This window comes from Pseudopipra pipra, chromosome 2 (genome assembly GCF_036250125.1).
Source record: "Pseudopipra pipra isolate bDixPip1 chromosome 2, bDixPip1.hap1, whole genome shotgun sequence".
In the NCBI taxonomy this organism is placed as follows: Eukaryota; Metazoa; Chordata; class Aves; order Passeriformes; family Pipridae; genus Pseudopipra; species Pseudopipra pipra.
The window spans coordinates 104,852,519-104,876,284 of NC_087550.1; the positions used below are offsets into that span (position 1 = coordinate 104,852,519).

At 39.6% G+C, this 23,766-nt stretch overlaps 1 protein-coding gene across 4 annotated transcripts in view; it reads right to left on the reverse strand.

Moving 5' to 3' along the window:
- SMPX (small muscle protein X-linked) overlaps nucleotides 1-23,766 on the reverse strand; it is a 42,586-nt gene that overhangs the window by 5,613 nt on the left and 13,207 nt on the right. Inside the window, exon 5 of one of the 4 annotated variants that reach the window (XM_064646760.1) lies at nucleotides 674-7,246. The exons of 2 other annotated variants lie outside the window; for them this stretch is intronic. The gene's annotated coding sequence lies outside the window, so the exon portion shown is untranslated. Of the gene's footprint in view, nucleotides 1-673; nucleotides 7,247-22,137; nucleotides 22,213-23,766 lie in introns of those variants that run through there. One more of the 4 variants, XM_064646761.1, reaches the window with a different exon arrangement.

The following is a 23,766-nucleotide window of genomic DNA, read 5'->3' on the forward strand; positions in this document are numbered from 1 at the left end:
CCTGTGATGCTCCAACCCACTCAGACCTCCCACTGACCGGCTCCAATTCTTTCTGTCCCAGCTCCCAAAAGCAGGTTATTTTTAGAGTGCAAGCTCCTCCAGAGATCAATGGGAGTCCATAAACTCAAAAATAGGTTGCTTATGGTACATTAATAATCCTCACAGTTGTGTTCTCTGCTGGTTCTTTCAGCTGCTGCAGTTCTTACCTACCAGCCTCCCTTGCCACTCCAATCATCTTATACCAAACAACCCTCGGCCATTTTAAAGAAAGCAGAAAAGAATATACTTGAGAGCAACTGCTTAAATGTTGTCCTGATTAAGGATGGATATAAGCACATGCTTAGAAGCACTTTTGAATCATGGAATTAGAGGGGTTTTCAGCCCTCAAGACCTTTTCCATTCCTTGAGTGAGAATCTGAAGTGCTATGATTGCAGTTGGTAGGATGCCAGTGTTACCTTCTGGAACAAAAAAGATTGGATGCCTGAGGTTTCTAGCCAGAGGAAAAAGCAATGGCTACATTTATGTAAGAAATTATTTAATTTATGTGCTATTCAACTTCAAAAATAAATGTAAATAAATAAATGAATTGCAAAATCTCACTTTTTTCTTTTTCAAAATCACAGTTTTTAATGCTGCATCTCACTTTTATTCTCTGAAAATATACCCAACTCGTTAACAGCAAGCAGATAAAAGATTTATTCTTAAAAAAGCAACAATGATTCCAACTGTCAGTGTTTTCTGTTCTTATAGAGCATGCTAGCTAAAAGAAGAAATATGAAATGAATCCATATTTTGCCTTTCATAAATGCAGTAAAATGACCACATTTGGTGCTAATAGACAAGGCATGAATCACCTGGGCAATAAATACATTTTTTCTTTATTTATTTCAACAGTTTCCAGCCTTATATATTTAACCCTAAGATTCTGTTAAGGCATCCTCTTTTATAAGAAACAACTTTACAAAGGAGAAAACAGACATCAGCACTTCATAGAAGATCAGTGATTATAGCAAGTGCACCAAGGTTCAGTAAATGCCTCCCACTCAACAAGCTTCCAAACTGAACGACCACATGATGTTTACTCCTCATTAGAACCCATTTATAGATCTCTTACTCACCACTCTCACAGTCATACATGCAACACCTAAAAAGAGGCAGCAAGAAGCACTCTGGGAGCAGATAGGGAGGTTACAGTTGGAGAACTTATTCTTGTCTTTACAATACCAATTAACCAGGCTGTGAAATACGGTTTAAATCATCCAAACTCTAAAGATTCCAATCACCTGAAAGTGTTCTTTACATATCATGTGAGTTGCACACAGATGACAGGTATGGCTGCTTGAAGAAAATTTTGCACTGTTTCAAAAAATTTATAAAAAGGGTTAAAAAAAGCCCCTTCAAAAGCTCAAGTGAGAAATGAAGGTAATGACTTCTTATGGAGTTTGTAGACCCAGGAAAGAGTTTTGTTCCCATGATGTCATTTAAAAGACATCTGGCCATTCCTAGCAAATAGCACACTGGGAATGAAAAGGGTATCGGTTACAGTAAGGTAAGAAGGGGATAGAGGTCATGAACTTCTGTTAGTCTGGAGCAGAATTAGCCTAGAATTACAAACACACTGATCTTCAGAAGGAAAAACCTGGGCAAAAGGTAAATCCAGGGACATGTCTTCTTTGATTGCTCCAGTGAATTGTCAATGTGAAATAAAGCCAGACTATCTCCTTAGACTCTCTAATTCTCCTACACATCTGGTAAAAGCCTTGACCTTTCGGAGACAGTAACCTGAAGTGCCAAGGGATCTGCTTTAATTCATCTGCCCTCACTTCCCTTCATTGGGCACCACTTGTTATGATCATCTCCCATGAAACTACTTTGATATTTATATCATGTTGGGATCGCTATGCACACAGATGGCAGAAGAAGAGTAGGAAGTCAAATGTGCTCCAGGTTAACACATTAATACTGTGAGGGGATGCCAGAGAGAGGTTTAAATTGCAAAGGGGAGTTCATCCCTTGACTCCTTTGCAACAGTAACTGGTCAACCAAATGGAAGAGCCCACTTTAAATTAAACTATGCTTTTTTGCATGTTTTTTGTAAACTATTTCAACACATTTGTTATGTTTCTGCCAGGATAATAAGAACAATTCTCATATATCTGAGCATCTATCATATGTCTTTTAAAATATATTTTCTCTCCTGTATATTTTCTGGGCAGGGTCCTGGGCAGGCAGCACAAGGTGGCCCTATTGAGCAGTGAGGCTGAACCAGATGACTTCCAGAGGTCCCTTCCAATCTCAACTGTTCTGTGTCCCTGTGCAATGCTGGAATGATTAAATAATCTATGCCTTTTTTTTTTTTTTGGCTCTTTACCTACAATCCATTGAAATATGTGGGGAAGCAATGAAAATGTAGATGTAGGTTACACATACACATACATACAGAGTTTCAAAACAAAACAGGACATAATTCTATTCTTTCAATTTGTCTGACAAAGAATAATAGAGAAAATATATTTATATTTTCCACCAAAATGCAAAAATAATACTTTTGACAATGAATTTTGCTTATCTTCACAATGAAGAAATTATTGAAAGCCCTATACTCTCTCTCTCATACATATGTTGTTCCTCTAATTTACATCTGGGTTCAGACAGTATGACATGGGGAGTTAAGGACAGTTTTGACCCTTTGAACTGTTTGCAGCTCAGTAATGCACACAAAGCCGAGTACTGTGTAACAGCATGTCTAGTCAACCACAATAGACCCTTTCATTTAAGACAGAAAAACAGTCAAGTGAAAACGTTCCTTGTGTTATACTGTTGTCAAAATGTCTTGTTACCTGCACTGACACAAAGCTTTGTCAGCAAAGGAACTTGCAAAAGAGAGACAATTTAGCCCAGTGGCTCTGAAATGACAGCTGTCGAACTGAAATCTTTCAGACCAATATGAATTCTAAATTTTTTTTTCTCTGAAAGACCTAATGTCAGTAAAGTCATGATACTTGTCATACTGCCTTTTTTTTTTTTTTGGTAAGTGGAACCTAGATGCTGATGACCCCAATGCTTATCTATGTGGCTCCTAACAGTCTAAAATGTTGCAATTAGTAGCAGTTTCAAATGTGAAAAAACCCTTCCCACTTCAGCATTTTCAGTGAAAAATAAAGAACTTCTTCCCGTAAACAAATATCCTTACTTCTTGACTAGTACTGCTTCAAAGGTTTGAGATTTATAATGTGTTACAAACACTACAATCTCTAGAGCATGGAAATGTGTTCTGAACTTTTATCTCTTTAGCTTTACCAGTCATAGTTTTACTTTTGTTTGGGCATCTCTTGCCTGAGATGAGAAAGCTGCCTAAAACATCATGTGGTGGGCTGCTAGTTGTCATTTAGATGAAGTAGCACCTTGATGAGCATGGATTTTTTAGCTTATGGATTCACTATAGACACTGATAAAAATCAACAATTTCTTAAAGGTGGGAAAGCATCCAAAGAAGTTTATCCTATCCAAACAGTTCATAAAGAGACTGAATTTTTAAGTACTGATTATGCATAACACTTCAAAATGTATTACAAAGAAAACCTATATAAATTCTGATATACTTTCTATACCAGTTAATGGTATTACTACTGCTGCAGTGACGTTTTCTGGAGCTACCCTTAACTTTTCTCTCCACAGTTTGCATGTCTTGAAGCACAGTGGCTGTAACAAATGCTTACCTCACATTAAATTCAAGTTTTCATTTCAATTTTCTGCTTTTCATTAACATTTTCCCTACAAATTCTCATAAATTAAAGTGTCATCCCTATAAAAAGGTTTTGCAGACCCATCTTCAGTTGCTTTGGGACTGTATGAGGCCACTTGTGATTCACAATAGGAAGCAAAGATTAAGCAATATATACCTATGCTGTAATTAAAGTTGTTGATGAGGAGCTGCAGAGGCTTTTTCTACCTCTGCTAATGAGAACTATGCTGCAGCACTTTTTAAATTAGTGCCTTCTGAAGGAAAAAAAAGCTTTTCCTTTGTAGCATTTTACTAAGCCCTGCTAAGTTCATGCATGTGTCTGTAATTATTATTCTTTGCAATAATTTATCAATATAGGTGGAAAATTGTTTTCAGAGTTTATGCCAAGCCATTCTCATTCACCTATAGCACCTCTGCTTAAAAAGCATCTGATTTCCAGGGTAGGCATCAGTCAAGGACTTGGTCCCCTTTTTAAGGTATTGTCCTGACCATAGAACAAGAACACCCAAATAACACTTCATTAACATCTGTTAATGAAGCCAGAAGACTTAAAGAGCTTAATTAGCAAAAAATTTATGGCACTGAGATTTGAAAAGAATTTCTTGGACAGTTTAGTTGTATTTCATTTTCCTTCCCTATAACAGCAGACAGTAAAACTTCAGGAATTATGGTTGTAGCAAATTCATCAGTAAGGAAGCCAAGGCCTAATCGCTGATCCTGCAAAGTGCCTATTACCTCTTTTGAGGTGCTATAAATCCCATTGATTTCTCCAATGATAACCAAAACCACTTAGCAGCTTGCAGGCACAGGATGAAAAATAGCCAGTAGAAATGCACCTGGGTGGAGGTGCACTGTGAAAATGAAAAGATATTGCTAGGTCCCCTTATGGACTGGTAATTGTGATGTCTACAGGACAAAGGTATATACAGAAGGGACCAGGCTAGGCACTATTAGAAATAAAAGAAAAGTGATTGGTAAAATAAAAAAAAAAAAGCAATAAAAATCTATTACTAAACAAGAAAGTCAAAAAAAGCTGTGACATCTAACACAATGGGACATCTTTGTTGTACTGAGGGTGGTGAAGGCTCTGTAAGGAGGCATTCACTGATGCAATATGAAATGCACCTGCTGAGAGTTAATTGCATGACTGGGGTTTCTCAGCCAGGATGTGTCTCCGAAAACAAAGCTTCCAGCTAGGAGAAAATGTATATGGTGGTGAGTGCTCTTGCTGCAGAGACTCCCTGTAGTCAGCACTTGGTAGCCCACCACAGAGATGACTTGGAGAAAATTCATTTGTGTCTGCAGCTAAAGTACAAGAGACAAGAACACAGTGACTGGTACTGCACTGTGTAACTTGGATTAAACATGGTCAAATTATTATAAAGCTAAAATACAGAATTCCTGGATTGTTTCAAAAGTAACTTATGAGTGTGGGGGTCACAGCCTTTGCATTTGATCATGAGGTAATCCACCACTAACACTGTAGCTCCAAAAAGTCAAACCCTTTCGTGTCCTGCATAGGGCAGTAAAAGCAGGGGGACCAAAGGCATTTTGCACTTCTCAAAACCTTGCTGCTCTCGTGGCAGCTCCATTCACTCCAGCAGAAACTTAAGCCCACCAGCCTTACATGTGCCTTGGAAGGGCACCCAGCTGAGAGAGAGCCACAAACAGCTGCATGGGCCAGCCAACACCAGGAGCTGTGCCCGGCAGTGAAGGAGGACATCTCGTGAGCCATCTCACAGCCTTGCAAATCCTCAGTCAACAGCTTGGACTATAAAATTTTGTAATGATCTTAATGGCCAGAGTCTGCACCAGACCCATAGCATCAAGGGTTTGAAGCTGCTGAATGACGGGTGTTGGAATTACTTAGAAAATTATTTGGGGTGGACAAGAAGCTGGAAATACAACAAAACAAAGCTTCTTGACAAAAGTTTAGTTTAAAAATTTTCATACATTCTCAGGAGATTGAAAATCCCCAGATGTCTGGTGCTTTTCTGTGAAAATTCAGGCCACTCAGTTTTATTTTTCTGGAAAAATATTTGATTCAGGGAGACTGAAGTTTGGAGAAAGATGATGTTATCTTTATTGACATTTTTACGGTAGGGTAAAGATTCTTCCAGTTGAAATCTTTCAGCAGTCTTATTGTAGTCCTTCAAACAGTGCAATAAAAGCCAATGTAGGAGTGGGCTATCACCCTTAAGATTGTGCTGCCTCATGCCTTATAAACTCTAAATTGCATAACCATGCTACATAATTAAATTACAAACAATGATTTTCAAGTTGTTTTAGTATACAAAAAAGATCCTGGAGGAAGGCACTGACCTTGGACTTCTTTTACGCTGGCACTTAATTTGAGTTAGCTCTCTAATCAAATATTAAAGTTTTACTCTAAATTATGTACAAAACTTTTTCACAAATCTGAATGCAACACAGCACACAGCAAAATGCTGCTGCTGGAAAGGCTCTATGATTTCACACCTGAATGCTCATGTCTTTTGCTATTGTCATGCTGCTGCCACTTAAAACTCCTGATAAGCTGCCATTTTCTCTAGAGACACACACCCAACACTAAGCAACACTGCTTGGTATCTGCCTGATTTTCACATACAGAGAAGGGTTTAAAAATTATTTGTATTTTTTAAATTAAAAATACAAAAGATTAAGAATTTTTATTTTTTAGCTGATGGTAGAGATTCAAGGACAAAAGCTGAGGAAAGTGAAATATCTGACATGCTGCTGATTCCTATGAAGACCTCAAGTATGTGCCCTCACTAATGGCATTTCTAAAGTGCCTTGGTCTTTATTGCCAGCTGACATTTGTGGAGTCAATGGCTTTCTTCTTTTCAAGAAAGTTGAGGAACTGATAAAAAGCCACATATTAAAATAATATTGAGTTGATAATGACCCACATAAGCATCAGTTAATCAGTCAAGACTGAGCATGAAGTCTAATTGTGGTTATTCATATTCAAAAATTAAGATATTGGTACAAAGTTTTCCTTCCCCTATACTTAAAGTGAGATAGACTATTTCAGAAGCTTACTGACATGTAGAAAAGATGATTCAGCATTGCTGTGTCAGTTTTGTAACCACACATAATTTTGCAAATATGAGATGGTATAAATTGTTTATAAATTATTTATAAATTGTTATAAATCATAACATTCAGGGAACACAATATAAAGCAGATTGTGCAGTATGTTAATTCATATGCAATGACAAACACATAAACACTCACTCTTAGCTTCCATGCTGCCTGATTTTTCACTTCCTATCAGACTCTAATATTGTCTGAAGATTTTTATTTCATTATCCTTAAGAATTCACATAGTATTCAGGATGCCAGTTCTGACATTCATTTTTTATTGTAAATATTTCCTATTTCTCATGCAACTTTAATGGCTGAGGAGAAAAGTTGATGCCCTAGGTGTTGACTGGTTAGACTTTCAAAAGCCATGAGTTTGAACCCTGGAAAGGCAGACTGTTGTCTTTCATTTGTCCCTGAAAAAAAAAAAAAACAGGCACATTTCATGCTGGCTTTAGAAAGGACTATGTTAAAAAAAAAATGTTTTATAAAACAAAGTCAGATTATGTGTATCCTGAAGATAATTGATTTTTGGGGTTGTTTGTACATACACAATATGGGATTAAAACTATATGTATTTATATCATGACTGCTTATGAATTTCAAATTCCAGGGCAATGAAATCATAAGCAAACAGCATCTTGGTGTGCTGCAAACATGACCTTTCTTCCTTCAGTGAAGCAAAAGGGTGAAATGACAAGAGAATTATCAGGTTGGATAATTGCAGGAGAAAAAGCCGAGTTTGCTTGATTTGTTGCTTGAGAGTTGGCATGGGCTGAGGCTGCTGAAATTTATTTAAAATGCAGTGAGCTTTTGTACCTTAGAGTATGCCAAGAGTCAAACTGGTCCAACATTTTTCTGATGGAACATTTCTCCACTGGAAAAGTTTTGTGCTTTGAAAGAATAACTTTTTATGGAAACATTTTGCTTTCAGTGATTATCCTGATGCAAAATGGAACATTGAACACAGTGATCTGGCCAGTTTCTTATCAGCCCCTGCACTGGCTCTGCAGCAGCTGGCCAGGAGGCTGGGGCAGCTCTTTGACTCTGGGGGCTTCCAAGGGTCAACAGCTTCAGGTCTGCTTGACTTGGAAACCCTAATCCCTGCCCAACACTCCTACCAGAACTTGCTGGAGATAGTTTCTCACGTCAGTGGAGAAATATTCTATTTTTTAAACCATAAATAGTGTGATTTAACCCCAGCCATTCCTGCTCCTTTGTGGTTCAGCTGAGGGCAGGGCCCATCTCTGCAGTGTGACATAAAATTGGTGTGCCCAAACTGGTTCCACAACCTCTGCCTCGTCTCAGTCTCCTGCTGCATTGGTCTGCACCTTCATTCAGGTGTGTGATGCCAAACACTTCAGCGCTGTCCTTCAAGATTGACTTTGACAACTACAAGCTCTAAAAATTATACTGTAAACCTGATCTCCCCCAGACTCAAAGACTGGCCCATAAGAAGTTAAAAATTATTTTTTAAAAAATTCAAATAATTTTTCTATTAATTTTATGTTCTTCTTGGTGATTTGACCACGAGGGTTCACTGCTTTCCACTGTTTGTCTGCCCCCACAAATGTATTTTTAAACATCTCACAATGAAGGAGTGAGGAACCAAGCCCCATGCAGATGTATTCTGCACTACTCGCACACATAACAAAAACAATAATAATAAAAAAAACACAAACTATTAAACCCACAGTGATTCCTAGCACACAAGAAGACACAATTCATGACACAAAAATTTGAGACAAAGGGAGGAATAGGAAAATGACAACTCAGTTATATTGGGTAAAATAATCAATAGACTTGCAATAGGAGCTGCTTGGCTGCTGACACAAGACAACGGCTATTATTTTTATGCAGCAGGCTTCCTGAGCCCTCTCAGGGCAGTATTTTGAAAGCGTTTAGCTGATTAAACATGCAAACCCCCTAGGAGTTAGGTACTTAATGTTTCTTTGGGAAGCCGATGAGATACCAAACTGCAGCTTTGCAGAGCTTAAAGTATTTTAGAAGCCTGCCCTCTAGTTTCCCCTAAGAGTTACTGCCACGATGCAGTATTTACTGATATGTTTTGACTGGGATTTCTCTCTCTGTAACAGTTATTTCCCCCTTTTTTTCCACCAAGAAAAAAAAGATAAAATAAAATCTCAAAACCAATTCCCCAAGACTCTAGCAACAATTCACAGTGTAAATAAACTAGGTTCATCATTAACCCTTTGGACAATGTTCTCTACTAGAACCATAATATAAGTAGGGTTGACAAAACCCCCTTGATTTAATTTGAAAACTACTGCTTTGGAAAAAAAATAGTCTGCATTAATGGCAAACTCCGTGGTTAAAACAAGACAAATGACTGCCAGAAAAGAGTCTTTTGCATTTTTAGCACTTCAGATAGCTGAAGAAGCTGCATGACATATGTTACTATTGAGAAGAGGCTGGGGAAAGTGAAAAAGAACATTTCTGTGGTAGCCCGGGAAACCCAGAAGGGCAGCAGCATGGCCTAACTGTTTCTGCTGTTAGAGTGAAAAGGAAAAAATGTGGCAGTGTAATTTCTACAAATCCTTTTTGTACAGAGGATCTCCTGCCCCTCGACCCACTGCCACAGTAGTCAGGGAAGGGGGATTGTCCTGCAGACAGTCCCTGCTGCTGCCTCATGTGGTCCTCACTTTACAACTGAACTGCAATTAAAGTTACAAAGAGAATCATCCCACTTTGCTACTAATGAGGACTTTGCCAGGATCTGGGTTTGTTTGGAAGCCTCAGCAAAGGGATGTAGCTCTGCTGTAATTTTTGCACTTTCAGGATTTGTCAGGGATTTCACGGGCACTCAGGCAGCTCGAAGCTCTCTGAGCAGCCAGCACTGCTCTGTGCTGCTCTACAACTAAAAGCAAAGAGGTGTCCAGAGACCCCAGTCAGCTGAAGTGACATTTAATGGTCCTCATGGGGCTGCAAATGCAGGGAAGGTTATTTTTCCTCAACTGTGAGGCTGGTGTGGAGCCATGTGGCTCCACTACAGGGACAAGAGTGGGCAGTATGGGGGTGTTGGGGTTGGGACAAGCCAAATGCTGCTGAACCTGAAGCAATACCTTTCCCTAAGCTCTCTCAGATGCATTTCTTTGCTCTTCATGCATTAGCAGAAAGCTCTGTGATCTTGGAGACACTGAGAAAGGGCTCCTCTCCAAGCAAGAAAACAGAAATCTCAGCTGTTTCTATTTGGGCAGCAATATCCAATTTATTCATCATGAATTCTGCCTCTTCTGCCACCTTACCCAGTCTGTACTGCAAATAGCCCACATTTGACTCTCTGTGCTAGTTATGGTTTCTAAAAATGCTACTTTCTCCTGGTCATATGGCTTCTTCTCAACAGAATTCATAATGTATGAGTGAGTGTTGTTCCATATAAATATAGTGTACATCTGATATGCCTACAGATAATATCACAGCACAATTGAACCGTGATTAATCTTGGTACTATTCACCCACCTGTTTTCTTTCAATATAACTCTGGCATGTGCAATAAAAAGAGAGGTCCTGCGACAGTGCTCACATCCCTGCAAATATAGTTACAGATGAGGTGGAAGTTTGCTATGGTTTTATTTTCAATCTATTCAAATCAAGACTGAGAGGTCTCTGTGCACTTTGCAAATACTTTTCCTGAAATACTTAGCACTTCATATGAAGCAAAATACCTTGAAAAAATACAGCAAATGGAGGAAAAGGAAGGGTGGTAATAAAGTGATTGCCAACTCAAAACCCAGTATAGTCTTTCCATAGCTCACATTCTCTGCAGCCTCTTCTGCATATTTAACACTCTCGTCCTTGATTTTGTGGCCTCTTTGCCATGGAAAAGTGAGAGGTCTTAATCAGCTTGGGAACTTTGACAGCCATCTTGTACATAACCCAGGGATCTCTTCAGAGATGGAAAAGCATGAAGGCAAGACATCGTATGCAGGCTGCTAATTTAACTTGACATGTAACTGACTGTACTAGAAAACTGTATATTCTGACATCTGGTCCATGCAGGATATGCTTAATTCCTTGCATTATCTTGCTTCTTCAAAGCTACTCAGGTAGTGTCGTAGTTTGTCTCTGCCTGTTGTTGACTAGTTTAAGACTTGATACATACAGCTACAGTGCACATGAGGTTCTTTCACATCAGCAACCAGAATATATATATATATATATATATACACATTACCTGTATATACATACATATATATGTTCATATATGCATATATGTATGTGTGTATATATACACATACCACATACATTATGTGTATATACATACATATATATGTTCATATATATGTATGTATGTTGTGTTTATAGGATTTTGTCATTTATTAGAGTTTCAAACATAAGCCCTTCTTTTCCCATGGAATAGATAGACTTCTTCAAAACCATAAATGAAGGTGTTACAGCATATTGCCTGTACAAGATTGTACTGTTAATACTTGATTTGCAATCTGTGACAAGCAAGTATTTTAAATGAGTTATTAGAATTGAGTAGAAGACATATGGGAGAACTAAATATTCCCATGGCACCCTGTTTCAAAACACAAAATTGTGTTTTCACCAAACAAACTGAAAAGAAATAAATATGTTTTCACTGAGAAATAGAAGGAAAAGGTGAGAGAAATCACCAGCTGTTAAAAACTAGGCACCCCAAGACCAATTATATTTTGGTGTTGAATTTGCACCAACACGATCTACAGATTCTGTGAAAAAGATTTCTTTTGCTCAGCTCTGCAGAAAGGCTCGTCTCAGAACATGCATGTAGCAGCTCCTTTTGGAGCACTTGCACAGTTCTATTAGCATAAATCCTGGATCTGACTGCAGAAGGACACAGAGGCCCATGCAATCTTAACAAAGAACAACGTGCAATTTGAATATTCAAATTTGGAGTGGGATTTTGAGATGCACTTAAGTGATTTAGGAGCATAGTTGGCATCGAGTGGCATTGGGGTTATGCTCAGTACCAGGGACAGAGTCCCAGCAATTTAGATGCCTAAGGTGCAAATGGGATGCAAGTGCTTAAGTCCAAAACTGTGATCCTCAAAACCATGGTCCAGTTTCACCATAACCTCAAACTGTGCCCATGCTCATCTACAAATACCTGAGTTTAGATAACCCTGCTCACCTGAGTACCAGGAAGGCATGTAACCCTGAGCAGCACCCAGAAACTCGGTAGGTTTCCGCAGAGACCTTTCTCCTCAGCACCTACCTAATTGCATCAGACTTTGTACAAGAACACAGCAAAAGCCATCCTGGTTTCTTTCAAAGCACAGCTTGAGGAAACTGTTGCTACACAAATTAGCCTTTAGACATGGTACACCGCAATCCACAGTATAAAGCACGTGGAAGCAAGTTTCCTTATTGCCAGCTGAGCTCCACAGTGCTAAACTGCCATCAGGCTCACTTGTCTACAGATTAATTTTAATTCATTTCTGCACAGCAGCCGAGCTTTAGCTCAAAGTCTACAAAGGGCCCCCCTGCCAAGGTAGTCTGCAGTCTCCAGGGAAGCAAGAATTGTGGGGTTTAATCCTTTTCAGCCAAAGAAGGACCTGACCTGCTTTATTCATGCTTCCTGGCTGGGTATGTGTGATAATTACAGAGCCAAAGAGAAGGGATGGGCCACCAGCACATTCCTTCTCTTGCATGTTTGCAAATTTTTCTACTTGTTTTTTAAAAAAACTAGGAGTGAATCTGGAGGAGACAGTTCACACTGTAAATCCAGTATGAGGGGAAATGTCTCCTGGCTTTACTTAGGACATTGACAAAGCCCCAGGGAAGAAAATCTAATTGTTTTCAATTTGTTTTTGTTAGCTGTATCTAAACAGCTCTCCACACAAGCTTCACCATGCTGCCTGCAGAAGTGTCTCAAAGGTTCTTAACAGCATATGCAGCACCATCTTCCTAAGATGGCAGAAGTGTGAGTTTCTGCAAGGCAGAAGGTTTCTGAAGGGACTCGTGTGATTAGAGACTCAGAGGACTATAGGTGAGACAGGGCTCTCTCTATCTCCATTTTCCTCTCTCTGTAACTTTGTATGTCTCTTTACAACTAATTTTCTCTTGGGAGAAACCAAGACTTGTCCTTGAGCAATGCTAGAGCACCCTGGAAGGGGAAGACAATGCTGGCCTTCATCCAGCCCTTGGGACACAGCAATCAGAGCAGAAGGCAGTGCCATAGGCTGTGTGGGCCATCTATTCTCCACTCCTGTCTGCCTGCCCTCCCCTCTTTAATGGTGAAGCCAAACAGCCAGTAGGTGTTTGACAGAAGGTAGAGCCCAGGCAGTTGTACCCACTGGTATATCATGCAAGAGGACACCTCCATGGTAAAGAGAGGCACTGGGAGACACAGAGATGCAGTGCTTCTCTGATGCAGGTGAGAACACAGCAGTGCCATAACAGCTACCTGGAGCTGCCTGCATTATTCCCTCCAACATGTATCTAATCCCTGTGCTGTTAATAAAATTCCAGACACTGCTGAGGGATGTGAAGGAATGCTCCATTGGGTCAAGGTACTCTAATGCTATTGCACATGACCTTCATGCCATGGGCTTGCCTTGATGAAAATGGTTAGATGCCAAAACTCACTGCAGGTGGGGTTTGCAGCAAAGCGTTTACTTTGCTGAAGGATGGTCAGTCTCTAGCTCCAAAAATGAGGCTTTTAGCCTCAGGTCAGCACAAGCATCTCTGACAGCCAGTCTCCACTCACCTCTAAGGTGTCTATTAAAGTAAGGCATTGAAGAAGTTGGATCTAATTGCTCTATTTGTCATCCTGCCTTAGAGAAACAGTTTTCTTTAATTTCAACCAAACTGCAAATAACTTCACACTTGGACATGACCCAGCAAGCTACTGCTTGTCAACTCAGCTGTGATGTTCAGCCAGGTTTGGTCTCTTGTTCTCTACACCTGTGAAGCAGAATATGAACATCTTCACTGAGGTTTCCATGATTGGTCATAGACTTTGAAGCATGCACATGCTCAGCAGTGGCTCAGGTATTGTCTACTTATGTGTTAAATTGTAGTAACTGGACAGAAAATGCTTAGCTGTAGAATTGACTTGCCCCAGAAGTAATAGTTCAAATATATGATAGCAAATCTATGCTGTGCCAGAATAAAAACTTTAAAAGCATATAAAAAGCAGAAAGGGATGCAATACTACATCATTGCCTGATTTGTTATTTTTTTTAGTGAAGGGCTTAAACCAAAAAAAAGGTACATGCATGATATACCCATCTGAGCTCACTTGCCCTTTAGCAAAATGTACTGAAAAACTGAAAATATGCCTCTTGTTTTCACAGAGAGACCTCTTCTTGTTTTGAGAACTAAAAGGGAGAACTAAATTTCTTTCCAAAAGAAATGCCTCCATTCAAAGCCTAAAGAGACAGATCAATTCAACTATTTTCAGACAAACCCACAAAACCAAAGAAATCGTGAAATGAAAAAGTAAAATGTTTGAGATCCTTCATTAGCAGAGGACATACTCTATCCTTGTCTTTAACAATCTTTGGGAAGGATACTACACTCAAGAACAGCATGATTTGCAAACACATAAAAACTGGAGGTTTGCTTTTCTCTGTATTCTGCCTATTTCAGCTCAAATATTTGGTTTCAAGTCTTTGGATATGCATTTTCTTCCATTTCAGTACATACTTTGTGTTGGTTTCCCCTATAAAGGCAGAACCTTCGAAAGCTTTGAAATAGCACCATCTAGTTATTGTCATCATCCCTCCCTCAGTAAAGGAGCAGTTTGGCTTTGGGGGAAGCTTTTTGTTCTTTGATGTTTCCTCAGTAAAAGCAATTTTGCCAGTCCCCGCTCTCTCTCTTTGCACACAGCAGTGTTTCTGCTACCACTGCTGTTAAAATGCACTGCCAGGGCAGCGGGCACTGACCGGTCAGGCTGCTTCTCCCGGGGTTCATTTGCTTGGAAGCAGGGCAAGTACAGCCATCGCCCTCTTTTCCCCTAAGTGCATTGACAGCCACAGCTATTATTTGCTCTGAGATTACATTTCTGTGCCCTGAAAGGCTCTGTAAGGCCGTGTGGGAGTAACAGCAATTTTAAGACAAGGTTCGCTCCAAGGCAACAAACAAGAACAAAGACCCAGGAGAGGTAAAAGCTGAAGGACTCGATTTATTTTTTTTATCAGTTGAATAACCGAATTATTAAATTAAAAGCAATATTACATCAATTTTACCAAAGTGGGGGAGTAAGTTTTGAACACCAGTACTGAGGGTTTTATTCTGCTTTTATTGAATCCATGTTTGTACATGGACCTCAGTCATTTGTGGTCAGAAACAAATACAGCCATACCACTAAATTGCAGGAGAGAAAACCAGGCACTATACTTGTTCCCAAGTTCAAATAAAGGTTAGTTCAGCTGAGTTTCCTTTCAAGTAGCTGCAACTTGCAGCAAATAAAATTTGAAAAATAAATTATGAGCAACACTGAGAGTAAAACTAATACATATTCCTGCAGGAAATGCTCGTTTATGCTGTATCCTTTGTTCTCTTAGTACATGGAAATACAGTGTATTTGAGACTGCTGTGGTAAATCAAAGGGGAATTACGATGTTAAAACAGCAGCAGATAGGGACAGCAAAAACCAATAACATCTGCAGCATAATATTTCCTCAGTAGTGTTGTCAATGGGGTGATTGACATTGGGATCACTATCATGGTGAGCTCACCTACATGCAAAGTTCTACCTACATATGGTGAGATCTACCATTATATTATATTATTCTCAGAAGAAATTTACAAAAAAGTGTGAAATAGAGGCAGCTTTGGCACTAAAAGAGTGACGTTTTTCAAAACAAGGCACACAAGGAGCAATTTGATGGCCGAAGCAGGTGTAATCCTAAGTACAAAGCAGGGCTCATGACACTTGTAGATGGCCTGCTCCCAGACAGGAGTCACAAGGTTTGTGCCACATTAAGTCAGCTCTGCAAGAGATGGCACAGTACAGAGGTACAGAAATTTATGTGGTTCTTGAGCACAAGGCTGTGAAAACATAATTAGGTAGTCTTCCATCAAATGAAATGAATAAAAAGTATAAAACAAAATGATGAGGCACTAAATTTAGAAGAAAATTTGTTTGATTATCACATCAGAGCTGTGATATTTCGGATCATACTGTCAGCTTAATTGGCTACAATTTATGTAGATTTGATAAAACTATCTGAGCTGTTACTAACGTGGGAAGTCACACTTTATGTATGCAAAAGCAGTTAGCCTTTTCACTCTGATGTAGGCACTTGAAAACCTTTGTGCTGAACACATTTTGAACTGTGTAAGGTTCAAATGATTGCAATTGCTTATTATTTCGGGTTTCTGATGATGCCTGTCATTACAATGTTCCAGGCATACCTAACACTGGCGGGAGAATTCCCAGGAACACAGAAACAGCATCACTCTCATCTCAGTCATAACTCTTTACAGTGAGTATGATCTTGTTCCTGCTCTCCAAACATTTCCTAATGCTGACAGTTCCCTGGTTACAATTAGTTCTGCATGGGTTTATATGCATGTGCTTCAGGGTAAATGTCCCTTAAGCCACAGGATCTTCTCTAAATACCTGGACCTGCTGTTATTTGCTGTTCACACAGCAAATAACTGAAGTTTTAGGGATTCCTGATATCCTGTTCTGAGAATTCCAAGAGGAGCACATTCCAGTGGTACTTGTAGTTTGATGCTGAAGTTCATTCACACTAACTCCTAACACATCTAGCAGAGATAAGCAAGAATAGGCCTGCTGACTGTATTCCATCTTCATACTTCACTGATCCCTCCACACCTGGTATCTTCAGGAGGCCACTTGCCTTTCTGAGTTTCTTTTGAGGGATGTAACCCCAGAAACTCAGGGAATTGACCGAAAAGTTTAGTTTTTACAAAAATCTGTGATGAACAGCACTGATGGGAACATAGGGGTTATTGTATAAAAGGGTCTGACAACAAAAGTTCAGGACCATGTAATCAACAGAATGATCACAGGGAAGCAGTTACTAAATAGCAGTGATTTTTTTTTTAATGATAATTTCCAGCTTTCAAATAAGAGTCTTGGAAGTTTCTTCCAGAAACGGTTCTCACTTGAGAAGGGAGCAGAGATTTGTGGGACCACATTGCAAGCATGGGAAGTATTTTGTTACTGTAAGCATGTTAATGTTTCAAAGGGAGAGGCTCAGTGAAGATATTTCTCCTGTCTGTGTGTAGAGGCCTGTTCATCTCCACATATCTGAAAACTCTCTTGCATATGGTGAGGGTAGAGCAGTAAGTAACATGCTCATGTCCTAAAAATTAGTAGAGACTTCTTCAAGTTAATACTTTGTGCTTGTCTCTTCCAGTAATTAAAAACTTCTGCTTGAAGATACAGTTTAGAAATATTTTGAAAAAATACAAGCATCTGTTCTTGTAGTTTGCTTTGATTTTTCAGTGTTTGTTTTGAAGTTATTAGTCAGTTTTCAAAACCACAAAGCAAAAACTTTTCCTAACTAGTTTATGTAGAAGCATTTGTTGTTCTTAAGAGTACATCCTCTTCTTTTCTTAGCAAAATCCATCTCCAAACACATACACTTAAATTTTCTTAGGCATCTAAAAAGCAGACTCTCTCTGGTCTGTTTTCTTTGTCATTTCCACCATTCAACAAGAGAATGAAAAGGAAATCTCTCCTTGACTTGCACAGGCCTGAGGAATGATGTGCTGGGGGCTAACATAGCATTGTGTCAATGGTAGAGACTCCCAGCTCACAATGGACAGATGCAGGCCATGTTAGAGACAATTGTGCTGGTTTTGGCTGGTGTGGAGTTAATTTTCTTCACAGTGGCTGGTATGGGACTAAATTTTGGATTTCTGCTGAAAACTGTGTTGATAATATAGAGATGGTTTTGCTGTTGCTGAGCAGCGCTTAAACAGAGCCAAGGCCTTTTTTGCTTTTCTTACTGCCACTCTGGCAAGGAAGTTGGAGATGAATGGGAAATTGGGAGGTGACACAGCCAGGACTGCTGACCCCAACTGACCAAAGGGATATTCCAGACCATGTGACACCAGCTCAGTATATAAAGTGAGGGGAAGAAGAAGGAAGTGGGGGGATATTTGGAGTGATGGCGTTTGTCTTTCCCAGTCACTGTTATTTCATTCTATGGGGTTTTTTGCTTATGTGCATGACTTTTGCTTTCCCTATTATTCTGTTCTTATCTCAACCCACAAGTTTTCTCACTTTTGATTCTCTCCCCCCCACACTGGTGGGAGAATGAACGAGCACCTATGTGGTACTTGGTGGCTGGCTGGGGTTAAACCACCACAAGTAAATTTTTTCTTCTGAACACAGAAACTCTGGGAAACAGAACATGAATAACTTTTTTTGCTCAAGGAGATAACAGAATTCCAAAGGTTCCTCTGAATTAAATTCCTAAATTACGTCCTGGAGATTCCAATTTTCTCCTTCAAAAGAAATTTCTATCTCTTCTTTTTTAAAGTCTGAAAGCATGTCATAAGTAGATGCAAAAAACCTGGAAGGAAAATCAAACAATCTTAAACATGCTGTTAAAAAAATCCTATATAACCACAACTACCCAGTTTCTTAGGAGAATTTTACAGGAAGTGATCTGACAAAATTGATGGCTGGCCATGAAATCACCAAGTGCTGCTAATCTGGGAGTTCTGAACCAAAGTCAGCAGGATAGTAGGAAACCATGGATAGAAAAAGACAAGAGGTACTTTGAAATTAACAAAGACCAAAAAGTGAGTAGGTCCAGGGATGTCCCGTCACTGGGCACCACTGAACAGAGCCTGGCTCTGCTCTCTTTGCACTCTGCCTTTAGGTACTTTATACACTGATGAGATCCCCTCAAGGAACCTTTGACTTTGGCAGAAGGGTCCTGTAGAAATTCTTGCAACACAGCCTCTTTCTTTACTCCACAGTTCCCAGTCCAGCTAAGGAGATGTTTGCTCCTGACCTACCTTGGTATCCTCTGGATGCAGGATTCCCTCCTTTCACACAATGTCTGGCTTAGACTTAATCAAATGAACACATTTTCCTAAAACTGTGAGGCTCTTACAAGAGCTCACAGCATGTCAGAGTTCCTCTACCAGTCAAGCACTGTTGTGTTTCTGGAGAAAAAGGCAATACCCTTGCTCATAACTGTACAGCAGTTTAACTGTATCCCTCAGGTCCATGTGAGCACAGGAATAAGAGGCAATCACTAAACTGTGTGTCAGAGCAGTGACACCGGGAAAGGTAAATGAGTCTGTTAACTGAGATGTGGCTTCAGAGCAGTATATAGCATGAAACTGTAATTAGAATCCTCAGTACTTAGGAGACAAAGCTATAATGCACATTTTTAGTCCGGGGTTATTGACAAATTTTTTGTAAGTAATTAACAACACCACCAAGGAACACTTTGCGTGTATGGATATAAGGGCTTTATTCCCTAAGGGACTTATTTTCTTCACCAAGTGACACCAATCTCAGAGGCTGCTCTGCTGATAAGTTTTCTCATTTTGTGCCAGGCAGAATTCCCAATATGTTATAGAGGTAATGCTGCAAGAAATACAAAGCCTAAGCTGTTCTGGGAAGCTTTTGCTGGATGTATAGTCTTCAGCCCTCAAAATACAACTCCCTTGCTTCTGTACCTGACAATAGAACTACTTCTGCAATCAAACCACCCTTCCTCAGTAGAGTTCCAGGTAAAAACAACAGTTTATCTACAAGTACCAGCTGCAGGTGGGAAATCATCTCATCAACGTTGTGATAGGGATTCTGACAATCCCTTTCTCAAAACACAACCAAAACACAGTGCTGCCCACGTGTCCATGACAGACTGTTTTGTAACTTCAAGGTAGTAAATTTCCCTTTTTGCCTTTCAAGAAGGTCCTCCAGTAAGTACAAAAGTCTCACTCAGGAGGAAAAGACCAGACTACTTTAGCTGAAGGTTTAGGTCCTCTGAGACCAAAGTCCAGCATTCTCTGAAGGACTCTGTGGCCCTTCAGGGTGCACAGTAAAAAGTCTTATTACACAGCCCCCCACACCTCAGGACACAAAATGTGAAGGGTTACAGAATGAGGAATGAACATGAGTTGCAGAAGTAACTGGCTGAATTTATATATATGCTCAGGTGAAATGTCAGTTTATGCTTAGGCCCATTTTCAAGTACAGTCACCATACTAGTTATCATATGAGATATCACAATAAACAGCAATAAATCTCAGCCATAGCAGGCTCCATTTCTCACAAATTAAATGCTTCCTACCATTACTTATTCAATAGGACATATATTTTTAGCATGTGATATTTTGTTACTATTTTATTTTGCATATGCTTCACCCCTGTGCATGTAGAAATGAGCAGGTGTGAAGGGAGCAGCAAAAAAAAAATTGTAGTTGGAGAAAAGGGAAGTGAATCACAACTCAGGTTGTATATTAAAACTAGCTCAATCTAACACATCAGCTACAGGTCTGTGGAAGAAAAAAATCTTTATGACAAACCAGAGTATGCTAATTAGTTAATTATAGATGACAGACCAGCATCAGGGGATGACTACAGGAATATCTTAACTGAGGAGCACTCGATGACCTTCAATGGATCCAGTTTCCTGACATCTCACTAATGATATCCCTCCCACAAACTGTTAGACTTACAACTATGATCTTAGTAAGTCTATTCATGCTCCCTAATTTGGTGAAGAGCAATACCAAAGATACTTAACAGAAGTTACTCTAAAGTGTGAATCATGTAGGAATGGGTTTGTAAATAATGAACCAACCTACTGCTTTGCAGGTTTCTTATTTTTGCTGCTGGTTTTGCACTCTGTTAAACTGAGCAAGAATGCATGGATCAAAAGTTTAAAAAATTAATCATCTTGCAATTTGACTTGCAATTTACTGAAACTATCCCATAATATATGACAATACTAGGAGGTAAAGTTGGAAATAACTGCTGTAATTGTAAAAGCTTTGGCATTTTTGAATGTTAATGTATACTTTTGGTATTTTTTTTATGGTATCACATTATAGGATAACAGAATAATGGAAATTATCCAGAGTATTTGGAGTTATTCTAACCATTTCAAGTAGGTATAACCTACGGAGTACCATAAGAAATATAAAAATAATACCAAAGGGAAATCCCTCAATAGTGAATATCTGAGATTATACTACTGATGTGAGAGAGACTTAATTTCCAAACTGTGAAAACCAAAGAACACTCTCATTGATCAGTACACACTCTGTACAGTCATATTCTATTGATCAGTCTGTTTACTATTCTTTAGAGAGCATCACATTCAAAGGATAATCTGTAACCTTTCCTTGGAGCATCAGGCAGATGTGAGTGTGGATTTCTTGCAAAAAAAGATAATTTTCACTGGATTGACATGGTCAGTCATAAAAGAATGCACTGACTTTATCACATTTTATGCAAGGCTGCAGGTCATGACTAAAACACCTTAACTGATGAATATCCTCATGTAGGGGATGATCCTTAGATTTAGTACCATTCAAGGCTGAATGCGGCCCATGATTGATTTACATTTCAGTTTCATGTAGAACTCATTCACCTGCTTAGTTCTGCACAGCATCCAAATCCAAACTTCCAGGCTCCAGTGACTACTGTGTCTGCAACTCTTTAGAAAATAAGTTTTCACATATGATCTGTGACTGCACTACCCAAAATCTAGAAATCTGTATCACTGTCCAAACCTGATACACAGTACATCAAAAGAAGGATGGAGACAGAAATTACTTCATAATAACCTCACTGCTTTCAAGATGCCCTTTACTTTGCTGACCTTTCTGTAGAAATCTTCTCCTTAGAGTGAACCTCTGTGCATGCCCCAAATGTTTGCTGGATTCTCAGTAAGCTAATTACTAAAAAACTGCTTTAAATGTTGAAAATAGCAATAATCTGGGAATAAACATGGGGTTAAATTTATGTCCAAATAACTGTTACAGAAAAAAACCTCCTTAAAGTCTCACATTAAAAATTCATATTTCTCTGGGCAGTGCTTTAGTGCAGTGACTACAATGTTATATTTTACAAAATATTAATTTTTCTTTTACCAAGTTTTCTGAAGAGGAAGACTCCATTGTTTCTTTAAAATAACAGGAACATTATGACACAGCAGGGTAAAAGCAAGAAACAGCTAAGCACTCTTGTTTCCAAATGGCGCATTTATGCTGTGCATAAAATATAAGTTAATGATGCACTGTACATTCAAGCAATTCACACAGATTATATGCCATTTCTTTTAAGATTCCTGATCCTTAGCACTTCTGCATTCCCAGAACCCTTTTGCACTGCTTTCTGTTTTCCTCTGTTCTTCATTTATGTTTCCACGCAGCAAATTGGAGATGACGTTCTTCTACTCAGCTTAGCTCCTCTGCCTCTCTTCACAATAGAAAGGATTTATTAGTCAGTATGCAAAACTGGCAGTTCAGGTGACTACTATGTGATGCAATTCTCTTTTTCTTACTGTAGCCAGGGTGAGATTTTTTGTATTGAAACTTCTTTGTACATCTGAGTATTCTTTGTAACTGTCTGATGCATCTTTACTGACTCAAGCTTTTCAAGGAAAATCAAAGATAATTTCATGGACAGAAATTATTAATTTCTATCAGGCTCAGAATGTACAACAGATGCTTATGGGTCTTGTTTGAAATCAAATGGAAATTATTCTGAAATCAGTGTTGAAGTGCTGAATATTTCCTTTTAAATAAAATAATCACAGAATTATAGAATGGTTTGGGCTGGAAGAGACCTCTGAAGATCATCTAGTCCAACCCCCCTGCAATGAGCAGGGATGTCTTCCACTAGACCAGGTTGCTCAGAGCCTTGTCCAGCCTGACCTTGAATGTTTCTAGGGATGGTGCATCCGCCACCTCTCTGGGCAACCTGGTCCAGTGTTCCACCACTCTCATCGTAAAAAACATCTAGTTTTTTACATCTAAGTTATCCTTATATCTAGTCTGACTCTAATGTCCTTAAGTTTAAAACCATTACCCTTTCTCCTATCACAATAGGGCCTACTAAAAACTCTGTCCCCGTCTTTTTTATAAGCCCCCTTTCAGTACTGAAAGGCCACAGTGAGGTCTCCCCAGAGCCTTCTCTTCTCCAGGCTGAAAAACCCAACTCTCAGCCTGTTTTCATTGGAGAGATACTCATCCCTCTGATTGACTTTGCAGCCCTCCTCTGGAGTTAATCCAACGAGGCTAACTCCTTCCTATGGCAGAGGCCCCAGAGCTGGATGCAGTACTCCAGGTGGGGTCTCTCCAGAGCAGAGAATCCCCTCCCTTGAGGTGCTGGCCACACTGCTATGGATGCAGCCCAGGACATGGTTGGTTTTCTGGGCTTCAAGCGCACATTGCCAGGTCATATCCAACTTCTCATCCAACACTCCTAAGTCCTTCTCCTCACGGCTGCTCTTAATCCGTTCTGTGCTCAGCCTACCTTGATTCCAGGCAGTTGCTTTGACCCACGTACAGGACCTTGCACGTGGCCTTGTTGAATTTCATGAGGTGTCATGGGCCCACTTCTTGAGCTTGACCAGCCCCCTCCCATGTGCCATTCTATCCTTCACGTGTGTCAACTGCACTGCTCCACTTGGTGTCATCTGCAAATTTGCTGAGGGTGCACTTTATCCCACTGTCTGTGCCCACTGAAGGAGACACTAAAGGGTCCTGGTCCCAGTACTTACACCTGAGAGAGATCACTTATCCCTGATCTCCATCCAGACATTGAGCAAAATAAGTATGAGCTGTGGTTCTAGTTGTAGATCAGTGGCTCAATCCATAGGTATCTGGTGCTGTCTGCAGTGCCTGAGGGTCCCTACCTGGAGTTCATCTGCTACTTCAGAAGAGCACAGATGTCCCCAAGGTCCAATCTCATATTTCCAAGCCTGATATACCTATATAGCGAGTCCTCAGGTGCCACAAATAGTGGTAC